The following is an 18,720-nucleotide window of genomic DNA, read 5'->3' as shown; positions in this document are numbered from 1 at the left end:
ACCTAGATTTACTATGTGATGCGCGCAACACAAAAGTATAGACTAAATCGTCTAATTTGGAACAAAGCATTGCATATCCGTTTGTTTAGAAAACGTTTGAAATTTGCTACTCGCGAGTAGGCTAAAGCACGGATTTCAACGAGTTGTTCCAACTCAAACAATTCAACCTTCACCCATAGGCATTCAAGAAGTTATATCACATAAGCATATAGCCACATGGTAAGCATGCTATCATGTTAACATTCACACTCATGCGAGATGCTAAAGCATAAATACTTACATCGTACTCCGTGCCAAAACAGTGAACTAGTTAGTAATCATATGCATGATCCTAATTCATGTTAAGGTGGCTAATGTATCTCATACAAAATGTCACTAGAATAGGCTCGGCTAATCTATGGATGGCATGTGAAATGCGACAGATGACATGTATTCAAGTTAGATTTGAAATACTTATACAATTAGCATGATGCGCCGAGCCCGGTGCATGCAATACTGATGAATGATGCACGCATGCATAGCATAAGTATGCTAATTGAAGCATGGCCTAATACTAACCATCAAAAGCAGGTAAGTAAAAGGGAGAAAGAAGTAGGGGTTGGAAGACATGCACACACGCACCTACACTTATTACAAATTCACCCTCGCTTGGAGGGACCGAAAGAATAATACAATTAATTAACCTACAAGCTAATTAATTATTACAAACAATTAACTAGTTAAGCAAATTAACTAAGCTAATTAAGCAATAAAAGGCCTCGGGAAGAGGATCCAATGCACGCGTGCTCGGGTTTGCTCGGAAATCCGTCGCCATACACAAGATGCCTCTGTTTCCCCTGCTTTGCTCCTCTGAAAATTTCACAACTCCCAAGGTATGCTCCATGGACACTGTGGATCACCACCGACCAAGTGGAAACCCCACCGACCATGTCCGGATGGTCATCGACCATTTGTTGAGCTCTCGGCCATCAATAATTGGTCGGTCGGCACTCCATGTAGTCGACCGGCCAAGTCTTCCTGCAGAACCTGTTTTGACAACAGCAGAGGGCAAAACAAGGCATCGCAATGCATTTCATGCAAATGTGTGCACCAACACATCCCCTATTATGTTCATGACTCAAAGGGGTATGGCCCTTGATTCCCGGACCACCAATCGCGCATTTCGATGCGTGATGGCCCAAGTAACCAAGTGTGTATTTTGATATCAAATGAAATGCAATGCACGTAAACAAACAAATGAGGCCCCAACCTCTATCACTTGATCAAGAGGCAAGGCATGCATGCCAATGCAATACAACCTAGACATGCGGACTAAGCATGCAACATGGCAATGCAAACAAGCATACAAGGCATGTGATGATCATGCTAATGACAAGTATGTAAGATGTAATGTGGATGTTCAAGCATACCAACAAGCTTGTAATAGGCTAAGTATGCCACAACATGCAGGGCTAACGGACATGCAAGATATGATGCAATCAAAGCATGCAGAGTGTAAGACATGTAACAACATGTAAAGAGTGCTTAGACTAATTTAGGTAGCTCTATACTAGGCCCAAAACAGTGGCCAAAAGCTATGAGGATGGGGCCAAATGCACATACAAGCATGCATGCAAATGGACCAACACTTAAGCATCAAAGAGACAACTTTTAAGCACACTTAAAAGACGATAAACATGGACACATAGCATGCATAGAAAGCTCTAAAAATCATGTTATAAAGGTGCCAAACCAAGTAAACAAGACAAGCTAAACATGCAACAATGGTCCAAGATTCAAGGAAAGCCTAAGGGGCTTAAACCATGGCTAAGTCAAACAAGCCTCGCAAAGCTAAAAGGACTTAAAACAGGTCCAAGCAGACCTAAACAAAGCTAAGGACACACCTAGATGACATATAAGTGGTCCGAACATGCAAGCATACAAAAGAGGCCACACATGGAGCATAAGATGACAACCTTGGAAGGCATTGAAGGGACATCAAATGCAAGCATACAAGCATACCATGAGGACTGAAATGGTGCTAAAAGTAGTGCCAAACCACTGAAATGATGCAAGGATGGCATGCTAGAGGGGTCAATGCTCAAGGCATACAAGAGAGTTTGCATGGTAGCTATACAAAGCAATGCATGGACCACTCAAATGACCAAAAATAGTCCCTTAGCATACTAAAACAAGCACAAAAGCTTCACAAAGCTAGGCCTAAATCATGCTAGAACAAGGGTTAAAGCCTAAAGCATGTTAAGGCAAAAATATGGCATTACAAGACACGTATGCAAGGCAAGCATGGTGTGTCTAAACCAAGCAAAAATAGAGGTAATACATGGCAATATAAGCACAAAAAATAGCTAAGGCATGGCCATCATACACTTAAACAAGATGCTCACACATGAGGCAAAAACGACCCTTTTCAAGGACAACAAGGAGGGGGGGTGGCCCTCTCCTTCTTAGGACCTTAAGGCACCATCCTCACCACTGAAATCCCTCAAGATTTTAGTGGTGACGAGGCCCAAACAAAGTGGTCCCGGAGCTCACCAAAATAGCACAAAAATAGGGCCAAACAAGGCCTAAGAGGGGTCAAATATCCCCAAATGACAAAGCAACCTTAAACAACTATGTTAAGCACTCAAAATCAAGACTTTTATTAGTTATATACAAAGTCTAAAAATAGTTGCAAGATTGGTTAAAAAGCTATGCAAAAATGGGGAATAAAGGGTGAAGTTCTTACCCTTGATGACCCTCTTCACAAACAATGTTCCAGTTGGTTCTTCAAGCTTGAATCCACTCAAGAACACCAAGAACAGCTCTCTGGCCCCTTAGAAACCAAGGTAAGGTGTAATGGTGGGTGTTTGTGTGCAATAATAAGACCAAACACACACTTATACACAAAAGAGAGAGAGATATAGAGATGGGGGATATGCAAACCCTAACCCTAATATCAGAGCCCTCTGGAAAAATGTTGTAACCCTAATGGAGGGAGAAGAGGCTCCCTCTTATAGAGATTCACTCTTGCAAAGCTTCTCAAGTAAGCTAGTCAATGTATGGAGGGGAGCAAAGTGGGTGCCAGCTATCACAACTGGCACAAAATATCTGCCACAAGCAGATGCACAGTGGTCGGCTAGCCAAAAATATAATTTGACCAAAATAGATGGCCGACCGACCATCCAGAGTGCCGACCGACCAAATATTTGGCCGATGGCAACAAAACCCAGCCGGTGGCCTCAAGCCATGGCCGGTGATGTGTGAGAATGGCCAACAAGCCATTCCCTACCCCTCAAAGGCAAAACACAAGTGTTTGGTGCAAAACCAAACACAAAATAGTCGAGTCGAGAGATTCTGAGGCAGGGCGCGTGGTCGAGACCTCCAGGAACTCGAGACGAACACAAACATAGATGATCACCGAGTGTTCAAACGGTGACGTCCAAGTCTTGAGGACGGTCAAAAATGGGGTGTCTACAGTTGTCCCTCTTTGACAGAACTTGAAAGTCATAACAATGACGGGAGTAAATGTCAAAGCCCAGAGACGACCCATTTTTGACAAGGCCGAAGACTTAGACAAACATGCAAGACAATAAAGATATGCGCCCGAAGGCAGGGGTGAAATGCAACTGAAAATGCAAGAAGCCAAGCATAACTTATGATCACACAAAGAAAGCTGTAACGAAGCACATACAATGCAACAATTTTAAGCTAGCACAAACCAAACTACACTACAATGCAGAGAGGGTGCAAGAGAATTATGCAATTCTCGATACGTCTCATTCAGAGGATACAATACCTGTGCGGCTCGTCTGGTTGCACCAGCTTCAAATGAACCGTACATACAATATCGTGCCTGAAAGAGAAAGAAAACTCAATAGGTACAATATCGTTAGCAACATGCATAACAATGCAATCGAAAGCTGCGTGATAACGCGAATGTAGGATTTAAGGTCTCCTTAGACCAAGGGGTGCACAAACAGTGCGATGATATGAAATTGAATCTAATGTAATGCAAATGATATGTAAAATCACAAAACAAATGTAAAAACAATGCAAATAATATGCAAAACATACAAAACTATGTATAAACAATGCAAACGATATGCAATGCATGTGAATCATGATGCAATCATGAGCGGTTCAAAACCACACAAATGTCAAATAGATTGATGGAGATGCAAAGTTTGTCTACCATAGAAAAGGTGCCGCAACCCTCAAACCACAATACCAGCAGTGGAATAGACGCGTACACATGCAAAACTATGAGTGATGTAGACGGACACAGGAACAAGTAATTGGGTGGACTGACATAAGTGAGGCATGCTCTGTTCAGAAAAGATTATGATCCTAATGCTGGATGCAATTGAACTACATTACAATGCAGTATAAACAGTGGATATGGCGTGCGACCGAAACATATCTTGCCTAGGAAAGGCATGTACACATGCAAACCGCGTCTAACATAGAAACGGTGCCGCAACCCTCAAACCACAATACCAGCAGTGGAATAGGCGCGTACACAAAAGTCTCAGATCCGTGCTTCGACGTGAAAAGTATGGGCACATACCAGACCAAGCTCAACATGGAAAGGCGCAAGCTATAGCTGGATGTGATGCGGCAAATGCATGCAAGCTACAATGCAACATATACAAATATGCAATGGAATGGAATATTTACAATGGATAAGGCCTGCGGCCCAAACCGTATCTTGCCTAGGAAAAGCATGGACACAAACAAGCCACGTCTAATACAGAAAAGGTGCCGCAACCCTCAAACCACAATACCAGCAGTGGACTAAGAGCGTACACATGCAGAACTATTCTTCGACGTGAAAAGTATGGGTACATACCAGACCAAGCTCAACATGGAAAGGCGCAAGCCATAGATGGGGGTGATGCAGTGAATACATGCAAGCTACAATGCAATATTTACAAATATGCGATGGAATGGAATATATACAATAAAATGCATGACATATGCAATATTTACAGTGATGCATGACATATGCACTATTTACAGTGGTATGCATGACATATGCACTATTTACAGTGAAATGCATGACATATGCACTATTTACAGTGAAATGCATGACATATGCATGTTTGTTTTTTGTTTTGTTTTTTTTGAATGCATGACAATGCATGATGAAAGGAAAATGCATGATAATGCATGTTTTTTTTTTTGTGTTTTTGTTTTTGAAATGCAAATGATGCATGTTGTTTTTGTTGTTTTCTTTTTTTTTTTTGAAATGCAAATGCATGATGATGCATGATTTTGAAACGCGCGACAACGTGCGACTTTTGAGATGCATGACAATGCAAATGATCCGGGAATGCGCGACAACGCGCGGCTTTTGAAATGCATGTGAACTCGAATATGCGACGACGCGCGTCGCTTGAAATGCATGGTAATGCATGTGGACTCGAATACGCGACAACACGTGTTGCTTAAGATGCATGATAATGCATGTGGACTTGAATGTGCGACAACACGTGTCGCTTGAGATGCATGATAATGCATGTGAGCAGTGTACATCAATGCAAGTTGTGCTTGTTACGACGTGTGTATGCATGCAAAAACCAAAGGTCTTGCATCTTTAGAGGATTTAAGGTCTCCTAGACCGAGTGTGTTTAAGGTCTTGCCAGACCGTACGTGTTTAAGCTCGCCAGACCAAGGGATTTTGAATGCGCGACAACGCACGTCGCTTGGAATGCATGACAATACAATATATTTACAACAAAATGCATGACATATGTATGCGAGGTGCGCATGATGATGCGTGACAAGGATCATGCCTAACAAACACCGAAGGTCTTGCACCTTCAGAGGATTTAAGGTCTCCTAGACCGAGTGTAGTTAAGGTCTCACCAGACTGTACGTGTTTAAGGTCTCTCCAGACCGTACGTGTTTAAGGTCTCGCCACACCAAGCGATTTAAAATGCAAAACAATGCAAGTAAGGTATGCGAGTGCAAGACAATGCATGTGGGGGCAACTTTCGAATCTTGAAAGAGACAAAAGGACACAAAAAGGATACACTGCACCCGTATTCAGGTGCCACGCATAGAAGACACGGTCTGAGGTTGAAACGGAGATCGGCTGAGCTTCGGAAATGCACTTTCTTGCACTGCCTTGAGCAATGAAGGCCCCAAACCACACCTCTAACCCAAACAAGGTTTTAGGAGGCTCACCGGTTGTCCGCCAGCCATAAGAAAAGTCGACCGGCCAAATATTTGGCCGACCGGCCAACAGCAAAACAACTCAAACAAACCACTGCTCATTTTGAATACTCGGCTCGTAACACAGTGCTTGGTTTAATCTGCATACAGCCCACACAGCTCACAACTAATTCTGAACACTACTCATTCTGAACTCTGCTCATTCTGAACTTCATAGCCCATAACACAGTATTCTTAGTTCATTCTGCACGCGGCAAAAACAACCCGAATCTGAAAAGACGAAATACAAAGGTAGAATCGACAGAAGCTGAAACACACTCAGATGCAATCCGGAACCCACATGTTCACTGTTTCCAAGTGACCCGGGTTGAACCCCTGTGGTTTTACAAAAGAACCAAACCCGTTTTGCAGAAATGTGGAGAATGGCACAGCACTCTGAGCACAAAACGATTTGAGAAAAAGGGTTTTCAACCGGGCATTGAGCCTACGACTGAACACAGCATGCTACGACTCAACAAAAGGTACACGACCTAAACACATCGAGTAACACTCAAAAAAGACTCCAAGCAAAAGTTGAGGTAAACAAAACAAAAGACACGACACACAAACGTGTTACAAAGACAAGAGACCTCTTAGTTTGCGTGGAGCCAGTTTCTCCAGGTATTGTTTCCCACCCTCTTCTCATTTGTGATTCTCACATCACTCGGCCCTCAGGCTCGGTTTTTCTCTCAAAACCCCTTTTTGCTCACTTTTCTCTCGACTTACAACTCTCTATTCTTCACTCTCTCATTTTTCATCCCTCCACAGGGTGGTTGATGGATAAACAAGAGGTTGTGGGTTCATGCCCAACACTATTAGCTCGCGGCTATTTCCTCCGGTGACGTCTCGTCGATGTCTCAGATGAGGGAATGGAGTATCTTGATCCATTCCAATTCGTGCCTCGCACTTGGTTTGATACCTCGTTGCTCAGAGGGTGAAAGAGCTTTCACCCATTTGTTGTTAACTTCAGTTGTGCCCTCTTCTGGCAGGTATGCTGGCGATGGGGAAAAACAGGAACCCCGACTCAACTGTGCCCCTAGTTCATCACTTTGACCATTTTTTGTTTTGGTTTCTACGAAAACAATTTTGACCAATATGAGAGTTAGATTAACATACTTGTGCGATTTTTGATTTGAAATCATGCAAGTCAGGCTATAAGCACTGAAAATTTTCTTTTTTTAGGTCCAAGAAAATGGTCCAGTTTTGGAAAATGAAACAATTTTTGAGAAAATGGTCAACCTCAGTAAAAAAATTCACAAAAACTATTTTTGCAAACGGTCACTACTTAACGAGCGCAGAACTTACTCTCGAGATATACAATCCTCAGATCGGAAGGAAAACTGCCCCTTTTCTAAAGGACACTGCATGGCAACGGAAAGTTGCCCCTTGTTTGAATGGCACCATAGCGCTTTGAATGGCAACGGAAAGTTTCCCCTTGTCTAAATGGCACCGCAGCGCTTTGAGTGGCAACGGAAAGTTGCCCCTGGTTTGAATGGCGACTCATGGCAACGGAAAGTTGCCCCTTGTCTGGATGACGCCGCAGCATATTGTAAACAGTCCTCCTTAGTGATGATCACAACCGAACTCTCGGATACAGAGAATACGAAGATGGTCAAAACCAATATATGGACACAGTCGCTTTGAAATCGTTGGGGGCTAGACTTCAGGATGAAGCTGCCTATGTGTCCCAAACATGGGAATCAAGGATGATTCAAACCATTATATGGACTTAGTCGCTATGAAAGCGTTGGGGGCTGGACTTCAGGATGAAGTTGCCTACGTATCTCAAATATGGGAATCAAGCCTTACGTAGTTCTGGTTAGGTACACTTGTGTATTAACCCTCACTTTTTTATGCTCTAACTTTTGCCAAGGCCGCCCTTTGCGGGTTTTCAACCTTGCGAACTTTATTCTTCTTTTCTTTTTAATTCTTTTTGTTCATCATTTTTTTTTTCATCTTTTCTTTTTCTTTTCTTTGCATTTTTTTTTGTTCTTTTTGTTCTTTTTCTTGCTCTAACTTTTGCCTGGGTCGCCCTTCCGGGTTTTCTGCCCAGCGAGCCTCTCAAAGGGTAAAAGTGTAACGAGTCCATGCCAAATGGTTTAGGGTTTCGAAGCCATCCGTATCCAGGAGGGTGGCTGTTGTATTGACTTGCAGAAGGATCCATCTTCGGCTCTTCGAGCACATCAGACATTTTTGCCCCTAGTCCGAAGGGTGCTTTTGTTCTAGCTTCGCAAGCTTCTTCTGATGAGGCCCGATCTTCTTGATCTGACTTTCTTGGCCTCTTGTTCGAGGGTCGCTTCAAATTTGGCCACGCAGGCTTCATGTTATAGTTGACCATTGAACCTTCAGAACTAAGGTCCAAGGTTTGAAAGCAAGAGCTCAAGTCTCGAGGCTGAGAGCGATCCTAAGCTGCACAATCTCAAGAGCGATTCCACACAGGTCTTCGCAGGACCGCGCAAAACATTTTATTTTTGAAAGCTTTTAAGAAAGCGACAAATCACTTGCGCTGAAGATAGTGTGGAACCAATCTGGATCAAGCTAGGGTCCTTCTCAGTACTCACGTTAACAAACATGATTCCATTCATTAAGAGCTTTAGCATGCCTCTCTTTCTCTCAATTTGATCAAGTTTTTGCAAAGCTCGAGGAATTCCTTCATCTTCGTTTTCATCACCACAGTGTTCAAAAAGTTGAAAACTTAGGTCAATGCAATGAGTTTGGGGTGCAGAAGAGTGAGTGAGATGCTCTGCCGTTTCATTCAAATGCTCTGGCATAATTAGCTCAAAGTAGCGATAAGCACGAGAACATGATAACCGCAGCTGTTTCATTCAAGATTTCCTGGTTACAACTGGCTCCACAGCAGAGACAGACTCAAAAGAAAGCAAAAGGACAATTACAAAACAAAATGGTGTTCGAGGCAACAACCCCGGAATCACCTGACATTCTATACAATGGGACTGACTCGACACAATCAAGACAGACCCTTAAGCAAAAAGACTGACTCGGGACAAAGAGACAGACTCAAAACAAAAACAAAGAACTGACTTGACACCCAAACCATAAATTACAAAAACTGCATTCGTAAATGCTCAACATAGTGCGTGCCAAACGCCACATCTGAAATACACCGAGCGTCGCCCGCAAGTGGTCCAACCCCCGATCACATGCTTGCAGTATCCTCGAAATCCAACAATTCAGTGGTGACAGACTTTGCTGAGGTGGGTGGGAGGATGACCTCATTGTCGATCAAATCTTGCACTTCGTGGCGAAGGCAGAAACAACCGTTGGTGCTGTGACCAGTTTGCTGGTGATATGCGTAGTACAAGGCAGCATCATGTGTAAGAGGGAGATTCTTCGGGAGAGGTCGAGGTTCGAGGGGTTTAAGATGTCTCTTTTTAACCAAAATTTGAAATGCCCTAGACAAAGGCATGTAGAGGGCGTGAAAGACTCTGCGCACTCGAGGCAGATACTTCAAAGTTTGAGGGTTCTTGCTAGACGTACTAGCGAAAGGGTCGGCAGGCACTGCCTTGGCTTTCTGATCTTTTCCTGGTGCAGGGTTGGGAATGGAAGGAACTGTCTTGGCATGACGGGGCCTATCCCGATTTTTCGCCTGGCTTAAACTGCCTTCAGTTGGAGTGGGGAAAGCATCATCCACAGCTTTAGTCACGATTGCGAATACTTGCTGCTTATTCATTCCCCCAGCTTTCAAAGCCTCGACTGCCCACAGCAGTTGTTCAACGGGATCAGCATCTGTTCCCACTTTATTCTTACCTCTAGCCTCAGCCTGATCGAGGGTTTGGGTTGCTATATCAGAGCGGAACCCGATTGTTGTTGACATGTCATTGCCATAGCTTGGGACAGCCTCAGGCTAGTTGAGCTCGATCATAATTCATCCCAGTAGCAGGTGCTCTTGTGGTATGAAATTCCCGGCATATGGCGCAGCTGGTGGTGAAGCCGCCATTCCATAGGCCAATTCGGCCACAGATCTCTGGAGGTCGTCGATCATTCCCATCAATTCAAACGTCGTGGGCTCACGAGCTTGAAACAACTGGGGCTCTCAGATAGGGCGCGCGGCGGGCGACCTGGGCGGATGTGGTATTTCGACATTGGGTTCATCCCGCAAGATGGTTCCTTGGTCCAGTGCGGCTGCCATAACCACGATTTCTTCTGAACTCTGCGTCATCATAAGTCTGCTGAACTGAACGGTGATGATGCAACCGGCGATTGACGGATTAGACGTCTGCCTTGCCTCAGCGAAGGAGAACACCAAATCTCTGAACTGAAAGGGAAAACAAGCAGTATTTCAGTCCAGACAGAACAGACACAGGCGTAGCTGAATAACTGTACTCTACTACTGATGACTGTTCCCCAAAATCACTGCCCTAAAGAAAACTGAACCTGATACCCACAGATATAACCGATTTCCCAAAATACTGATATTGATGCCCTCAGGCCTAGTACTAAGCTTGCAAACTGACATGTGCGTTCTTGTAGAGATACACTCTAAAAGCACAAAGCAAGTAAATGAGAACCAAAACACCCCTATGTTGGGGTAGGGTTTCCCTGTCCTATTTTGTCAGGAGCTAGGGTTTCACTACGGCATGCAGCGGTTTCACACAACCTATAATCGGGTATGCAACCTGTCCTAGCTTGGAATGGTCACTACGGATTTCGATATGCACTAGGTCGAATGGTCAAAAAGGGTGCCCCGGTAAAACCGGGGTTTGTGTTCCCGTACTGGCAGAGCCCGCAACCGGTCAACCTTATGGCACACTTCTCAAAGTGAGTCTCCGACAAACTACTCAGGAATAACAGATGGCCAACACGGTGTCCTAGGCGCACCAATGCACACGCAATGCAAAGAAACACATAAGTGTAGTCAAAACAAGATATCATGAGTTCGAGTCAAGTTCTCTAAGTCCCCAGCAGAGTCGCCAGAAACTGTAGACGTCCCCGAACGCCCCGGGAGGATGAATCCCGTTCTGTTCGTTTTGGGCTCACTACAGTTCGGACTCAAATTGTCACGGTTCTTAATCTGAACCAAAGAGTCCAAATCCGGCAAATCGTTTTGGAAAAATTTTTTTTGTAAAGAAGTGCCAAACATGGATTGCTTTGCCAGATACAGAGTCGCCACCTAAATATTTCATTTTGGGGAATTTAGGAAACCCTGACTCGTTTGCCTAAGGCCACGTGTCCGTCATCACCAAAGTTGTCTCGGCTCAGGAACTTGGGTACGATTGGAGAAGGTCAGCTATGAGCACCCCCTCTCGCCTGATCCGGAGATCGGCCTCTGTTAACCATGATATCTTGTTTTGAATACATTATGCATTCTTATTCTGGTTATTAACCTAGATTTACTATGTGATGCGCGCAACACAAAAGTATAGACTAAATCATCTAATTTGGAGCAAAGCATTGCATATCCGTTTGTTTAGAAAACGTTTGAAATTTGCTACTCGCGAGTAGGCTAAAGCACGGATTTCAACGAGTTGTTCAAACTCAAACAATCCAACCTTCACCCACAGGCATTTAAGCAGTTATATCACATAAGCATATAGCCACATGGTAAGCATGCTATCATGTTAACATTCACACTCATGCGAGATGCTAAAGCATAAATACTTACATCGTACTCCGTGCCAAAATAGTGAACTAGTTAGTAATCATATGCATGATCCTAATTCATGTTAAGGTGGCTAATGTATCTCATACAAAATGTCACTAGAATAGGCTCGGCTAATCTATGGATGGCATGTGAAATGCGACAGATGGCATGTATTCAAGTTAGATTTGAAATACTTATGCAATTAGCATGATGCGCCGAGCCCGGTGCATGCAATACTGATGAATGATGCACGCATGTATAGCATAAGTATGCTAATTGAAACATGCCCTAATACTAACCATCAAAAGCAGGTAATTAAAAGGGAGAAAGAAGTGGGGGTTGGAAGACATGCACACACGCATCCACACTAATTACAAATTCGCCCTCGCTTGGACGGACTGAAAGAATAATACAATTAATTAACCTACAAGCTAATTAATTATTACAAATAATTAGCTAGTTAAGCAAATTAACTAAGCTAATTAAGCAATAAAAGGCCTCGGGAAGAGGGTCCAATGCACGCGTGCTCGGGTTTGCTCGGAAATCCGTCGCCATGCACAAGCTGCCTCTATTTCCCCTGCTCTGCTCCTCAGAAAATTTCACAACTCCCAAGGTATGCTCTATGGACACTGTGGATCACCACCGACCAAGTGGAAACCCCACCGACCATGTCCAGATGGTCATCGGCCATTTGTTGAGCTCTCGGCCATCAATAATTGGTCGGTCGGCACTCCATGTAGTCGATCGGCCAAGTCTTCTTGCAGAACCTGTTTTGACAGCAGCAGAGGGCAAAACAAGGCATGTCAATGCATTTCAAGCAAATTTGTGCACCAACACATCTTCTATCATGTTCATGACTCAAAGGGGTATGGCCCTTGATTCCCGGACCACCAATTGCGCATTTTGATGCGTGATGGCCCAAGTAACCAAGTGTGCATTTTGATATCAAATGAAATGCAATGCACGTAAACAAACAAATAAGGCCCCAACCTCTATCACTTGATCAAGAGGCAAGGCATGCATGCCAATGCAATACAACCTAGACATGCGGACTAAGCATGCAACATGGCAATGCAAACAAGCATACAAGGCAAGTGACGATCATGCTAATGACAAGTATGCAAGGTGTAATGTGGATGTTCAAGCATACCAACAAGCATGTGATAGGCTAAGTATGCCACAACATGCAGGGCTAACGGACATGCAAGATATGATGCAATGTAAGACATGTAACAACATGTAAAGAGTGAACTTAGACTAATTTAGGCAGCTCTATACTAGGCCCAAAACAGTGGCCAAAAGCTATGAGGATGGGGCCAAATGCACATAAAAGCATGCATGAAAATGGACCAACACTTAAGCATCAAAGAGACAACTTTTAAGCACACTTAAAAGAAGATAAACATGGACACATAGCATGCATAGAAAGCTCTGAAAATCATGTTATAAAGGTGCCAAACCAAGTAAACAAGACAAGCTAAACATGCAACAATGGTCCAAGATTCAAGGAAAGACTAAGGGGCTTAAACCATGGCTAAGTCAAACAAGCCTCGCAAAGCTAAAAGGACTTAAAACAGGTCGAAGGCAGACCTAAACAAATCTAAGGACACACCTAGATGGCATATAAGTGGTCCGAACATGCAAGAGGCCACACATGGAGCATAAGATGACAACCTTGTAAGGCGTTAAAGGGACATCAAATGCAAGCATACAAGCATACCATAAAGCCTGAAATGGTGCTATAAGTAGTGCCAAACCACTGAAATGATGCAAGGATGTCATGTTAGAGGGGTCAATGCTCAAGACATACAAGAGAGTTTGCATGGTAGCTATACAAAGCAATGCATGGACGACTCAAATGACCAAAAATAGTCCCTTAGCATACTAAAACAAGCACAAAAGCTTCACAAAGCTAGGCCTAAATCATGCTAGAACAAGGGTGAAAGCCTAAAGCATGTTAAGGCAAAAATATGGCATTACAAGACACGTATGCAAGGCAAGCATGGTGTGTCTAAACCAAGCAAAAACAGAGGTAATACATGGCAATATAAGCACAAAAAATAGCTAAGGCATGACCATCATACACTTAAACAAGATGGTCACACATAAGGCAAAAATGGCCATTTTCAACGACAACAAGGAGGGGGGGTGGCCCTCTCCTTCTTAGGACCTTAAGGGACCATCCTCACCACTGAAATCCCTCAAGATTTTAGTGGTGAGGAGGCCCAAACAAAGTGGTCCTGGAGCTCACCAAAATAGCACGAAAATAGGGCCAAACAAGGCCTAAGAGGGGTCAAATACCCCCAAACGACAAAGCAACCTGAAACAAATATGTTAAGCACTCAAAATCAAGACTTTTATTAGTTATATACAAAGTATAAAAATAGTTGCAAGATTGGTTAAAAAGCTATGCAAAAAATGGGAAATAAAGGGTGAAGTTCTTACCCTTGATGACCCTCTTCACAAACAATGTTCCAGTTGGTTCTTCAAGCTTGAATCCACTCAAGAACACCAAGAACAGCTCTCTGGCCCCTCAGAAACCAAGGTAAGGTGTAATGGTGGGTGTTTGTGTGCAATAATAAGACCAAACACACACTTATACACAAAAGAGAGAGAGATATAGAGATGGGGGATATGCAAACCCTAACCCTAATATCAGAGCCCTCTGGAAAAATGTTGTAACCCTAATGAAGGGAGAAGAGGCTCCCTCTTATAGAGATTCACTCTTGCAAAGCTTCTCAAGTAAGCTAGTCAAGAGGGAAATCCCTCCTTACACGTGTATAGAGGGGAGTAAAGTGATAGCTGGCACAAAATATCTGCCAAAAGCAGATGCACAGTGGTCAGCCAGCCAAAAATGTAATTTAACCAAAATAGATGGCCGACTGACCATCTAGAGTGCCGACCGACCGAATATTTGGCCGATGGCAACAAAACCCAGCCGGTGGCCTCAAGCCATGGCCGGTGATGTGTGGGAATGGCCAACAAGCCATTCCCTGCCCCTCAAAGGCAAAACACAAGTGTTTGGTGCAAAACCAAACACAAAACAGTCGAGTCGAGAGATCCTGAGGCAGGGCGCGTGGCCGAGACCTCCGGGAACTCAAGACGAACACAAACATGGATGATCACCGAGTGTTCAAACGGTGACGTCCAAGTCTTGATGACGGTCAAAAATGGGGTGTCTACACTCATGTATAAGGCACCCTCCCATTGGCACTTCCTAGTAACACAGGATGTACTCAAATTACAGTGATTATTAACATTTGTTGTACCTGAATACCCTTCACCTTGTGGTTGGCCTTACTGGTGGCACCATATCATCTCCAACTAAGACAAGGGATTGTCAAATGGCAACCCATACTGGCGTGTATCATCTTCCAAAATAAGCTATTGGGGTTGTGAGTCTAGCCTAAGCAAGGGCATAGAAACCACTAAGTATGTTATCTTGGCTAGCTGACATGCTCAGTGCCTTAGCTTTTAGCCATGTCACCGCAAGATGAACCAACATAGGTCATCCCGAGGAATGGCCAGAGCACCACGTAATTGTGTCGAGGTTTCAAGGCATCCCTGCTCGACTAACTGTGCTTGGTAGCAACATGGCTCTGTATCCGCTGAGTGGTCCTCTACTAGACCATGACCCTACTATGTCTCGTCTCCTCTTTCTCCGTAAAGCTGTCTCCTACTGATCAAGACATCTCCAACACCATCATCCAATACCTTGATGACCTAGGTTCGGTGTTAGGCCTTGGAATCTTTGCTCAAGGCATTATTGGAGGTATGTGGCTTAGAAGCTAGAGTTAGGGATTCATTTTAGTGCCTTTCCACCCCCCTACCCTGAGGGTGTCTACACCTTGATCAGTCTTAGAGAGACAGGTGCTCTAATCAAGACATGATATTTTGGAAACTGTATCATATGCAATACTAAAGCCCCCCGTGATGCCCACATTGTTGCTCTTATGATACAAATCCCAAGATTTGATCTTAGGATGTAGAGTTGGTTGGGATACCTCATTCTTGTTGAAACAAGGAGGGTCAGCTACCTCTCCAAGAGTGAGCTGGCCTCCATGGTTTGACCATCTTATATAAGGAGGCCTCTACGCAGACGTTGAAGCATCACTACCATTACCAACCATCTTTACCATATCTGGTACACAACAAGACCTCTGCACCGCCCTTTTTCTCTCTTCTAAGGCGTCTTGATCTCTTACCGCCTCCCTCATTGGTGATTACCTTGACATCTCAGTACCTGCATTCTTTCCAAAAGGCCATCTGTAGGCCACCTTAACAAATACTACCCACAACATTATTGTTTATAATTGGGATGTTTGGGTTTGCACCGGGGGCAATGTTTGTAATAAGTAGGGATCTTAGTTTACATGTTTTGTTTGCATCAAGGTGTATGACTGCTTGTTTTGTTAATTCAAACTTTTTTTTTTGGGAGAGGGGGGAGCGGGTGGGGTTGGGTGTGATTTACTAAGAAACCGAACCAGTGAATAGATAGAGTGCTTTTTGGCAATTGTCCTTGTGCTATAGAACTAGAAGTAGCTAAGAAACAAGGTATTTTTTGTTTTTTGTTTTTGTTTTTGTTTTTGTTCTTGTTTTATTTTGATTTGGTTTTGTTTTCTAAATTGCATTGAGGCAAAAAATTTGTTTCAAGAAGCATGATATTGGAATCAGAAAGTATATCCATTTAGTTCAACATGCTGTGGCAGCAATTCAAAGAATTGCCTTAGGCGGCATTTGAATAGCATTCATTTCAAGTGGAATTACTTAATTGAATGATCCATATCCAGCAGTGTTTAAGAATACATGGCCACAGCAGCATATGTTCAGAAGCCCGTTAACACTTTTGTAGACAAGTTTTAATTGATCAAATTTCTTGCTATTTTAACTTTTAATATTTAGGCCCTGTTTGGGAATTAGCTATTTTAGTTGGCTTTTTGACTTTTTACGAAAAAGATGTGCAAAAAAATAGAGAGAGTTGTGTGATTGGGTGTTTTGTTCTATTGGCTATTTTTAGCCCAAATGGTTGAGATTTAATTATATGAAATATTTTTTTTGAAAGATAGCTTAGCTCGATAGACATGGCCAAATCTTGAATGAATTTTTTAGGATTCTATTTATGTCCATGATGTTGCCTGTGTATCAGTTACACATGTTTTTGGGATTATTTGTAAAAAGTGCGCTCAGTTGTCATAATTTTAGTGATACAAATTAATATCAAGAAGCAAACATTTGCAAATGGAATTGTTGGAATCCATGTACTGATCATTACCTAGCAACCCATTTGGTCCAAAGTCGTTGATAAAACATGTAGTTTGTTTGTACTTGTTTCAATTAGTCTCATGGTCTATCCTTACCGCAACCGGCCCACATTTCTACAAATATTTATCAAGGGGGAGTTCATCGGAGGATGAGACATCATTCTCAACATGCACCAGATATTATCATGTCAAATTTGTTCTTCTTCTTAAGCCTGGGATACATCATACATTGTTTTTATGGTTTGGTCTGTCATGTAGACTGGCAAGCTGAAGGAAACGCTTAAAGATATTGCTGCCAACTAGGAGAGATCAGAGTAACTCATGATTGCTGGCCAAGTATAGTTAGGTAAGAATTTGGAGTTGTCTTTGATGTTTTAATTTCTTTTGAGGTAATATAAGCATGTTAAATTTATGTCCAGTTAAAAGACCATGCTTTAGCTGGAAGTTCATGCACTGAGTTGCTCCTCTTAAGTATGTTAAACTATGAATAATTGTTGACTTAATCCAATAATGGTTTGCACAAGTATGGATTAAAAAATTGTACATGTATAGCATTACTCCATGAAAATTTACACACAAAATTATATATATTACTGCAGTCCACCTTTTATTTTGGCGTGTAGTACAATGAAACAACTCAAGCTGGAACAATATTTAGCACAATACACATAGTAGAACGAAAGGAAAATATATCTCTGTCTCTCTTCAAATCTAATAATACATGATCACACTGCTGCTTCTTATTTCTTCAATTCAGAGGACTGCTAAAATTCACGACTGACAGAGGAAGAATCTATCTATTCACTAGTCGTCGCAATTTCAGGGTTACTGACATGCTCAACAATGACCACATGATGATAATGTTCCTTGCTGTGACCTCCACGTTTGCCATGGCAATGGTGCCTTTTGCCAGGACTGCCACCACCACCGTGACCATGATGTATCCCACCATGACCGTGATGTCCTCCACGGTGACAACCACCGTGGCCACCATGTCCGCGATCACCATGACTATGTTGATGAATATGATGTCCCCAGCTGTGACTGTGATGCCCTTCGATAGGACATGCTGCACCTCCGTGATGTCCACCGGGGCTGTGGTGTCCTAAGTTGTGAACACCGTGATAGAATGGATGATGATGTTCGCCGCACCCAGACATCTTTGTTGTTCAAGTGTTTCAAAATCTCTGAAGATTGCTTGGTGAATGAATAGTGTGAGGAGTGTGACCTTTATTCATGTGTATGTCACAAGTTTATTCGTGTTCTCCAAGAAATAATTATCGGATTGAATGACGGTTGGGACTCTCTCTCCTAACAGTCTTTTTCTTCAAATATTGATGAATTCAGACCAGGCGCTAACGTGTGCTATGTAGCTAAGTCACCGACATAGCTATAGACATTGGACATTAACATGTCTGGGCGGTTTGTTTGTTTGTTTTTTATGTCGATCCTATTTGGTCGATTATGTATCGGATTGATTAATCCTTAAGTTATCTTTAGGCAGTGTTTGAGTCAATTTTTAAGTTAAATCTATACTCAAATTTATAATTTAAACAAAGTCTTAAGATGGATTAACGCGATATAGGAAAGTGAAGGAAAACGTGTTACTTCTTCTCTCTAGTTTAAGTTTAAATTAGAGGGTGTTTTCTGGACGTGTTGGGT

General features: G+C 42.9%; 1 pseudogene; it reads left to right on the top strand.

The window, feature by feature from the left end:
- Positions 1-17,361, top strand: part of LOC145793720 (monothiol glutaredoxin-S15, mitochondrial-like) — a 98,247-nt pseudogene extending 80,886 nt beyond the window's left edge.
- Positions 17,362-18,720: the final 1,359 nt, after the last annotated feature.

The sequence above is a fragment of the Camellia sinensis genome, chromosome 6 (genome assembly GCF_055761805.1).
Source record: "Camellia sinensis isolate YWXY chromosome 6, ASM5576180v1, whole genome shotgun sequence".
Taxonomy (NCBI): domain Eukaryota; kingdom Viridiplantae; phylum Streptophyta; class Magnoliopsida; order Ericales; family Theaceae; genus Camellia; species Camellia sinensis.
This window is presented reverse-complemented; position numbering and strand designations above follow the sequence as displayed.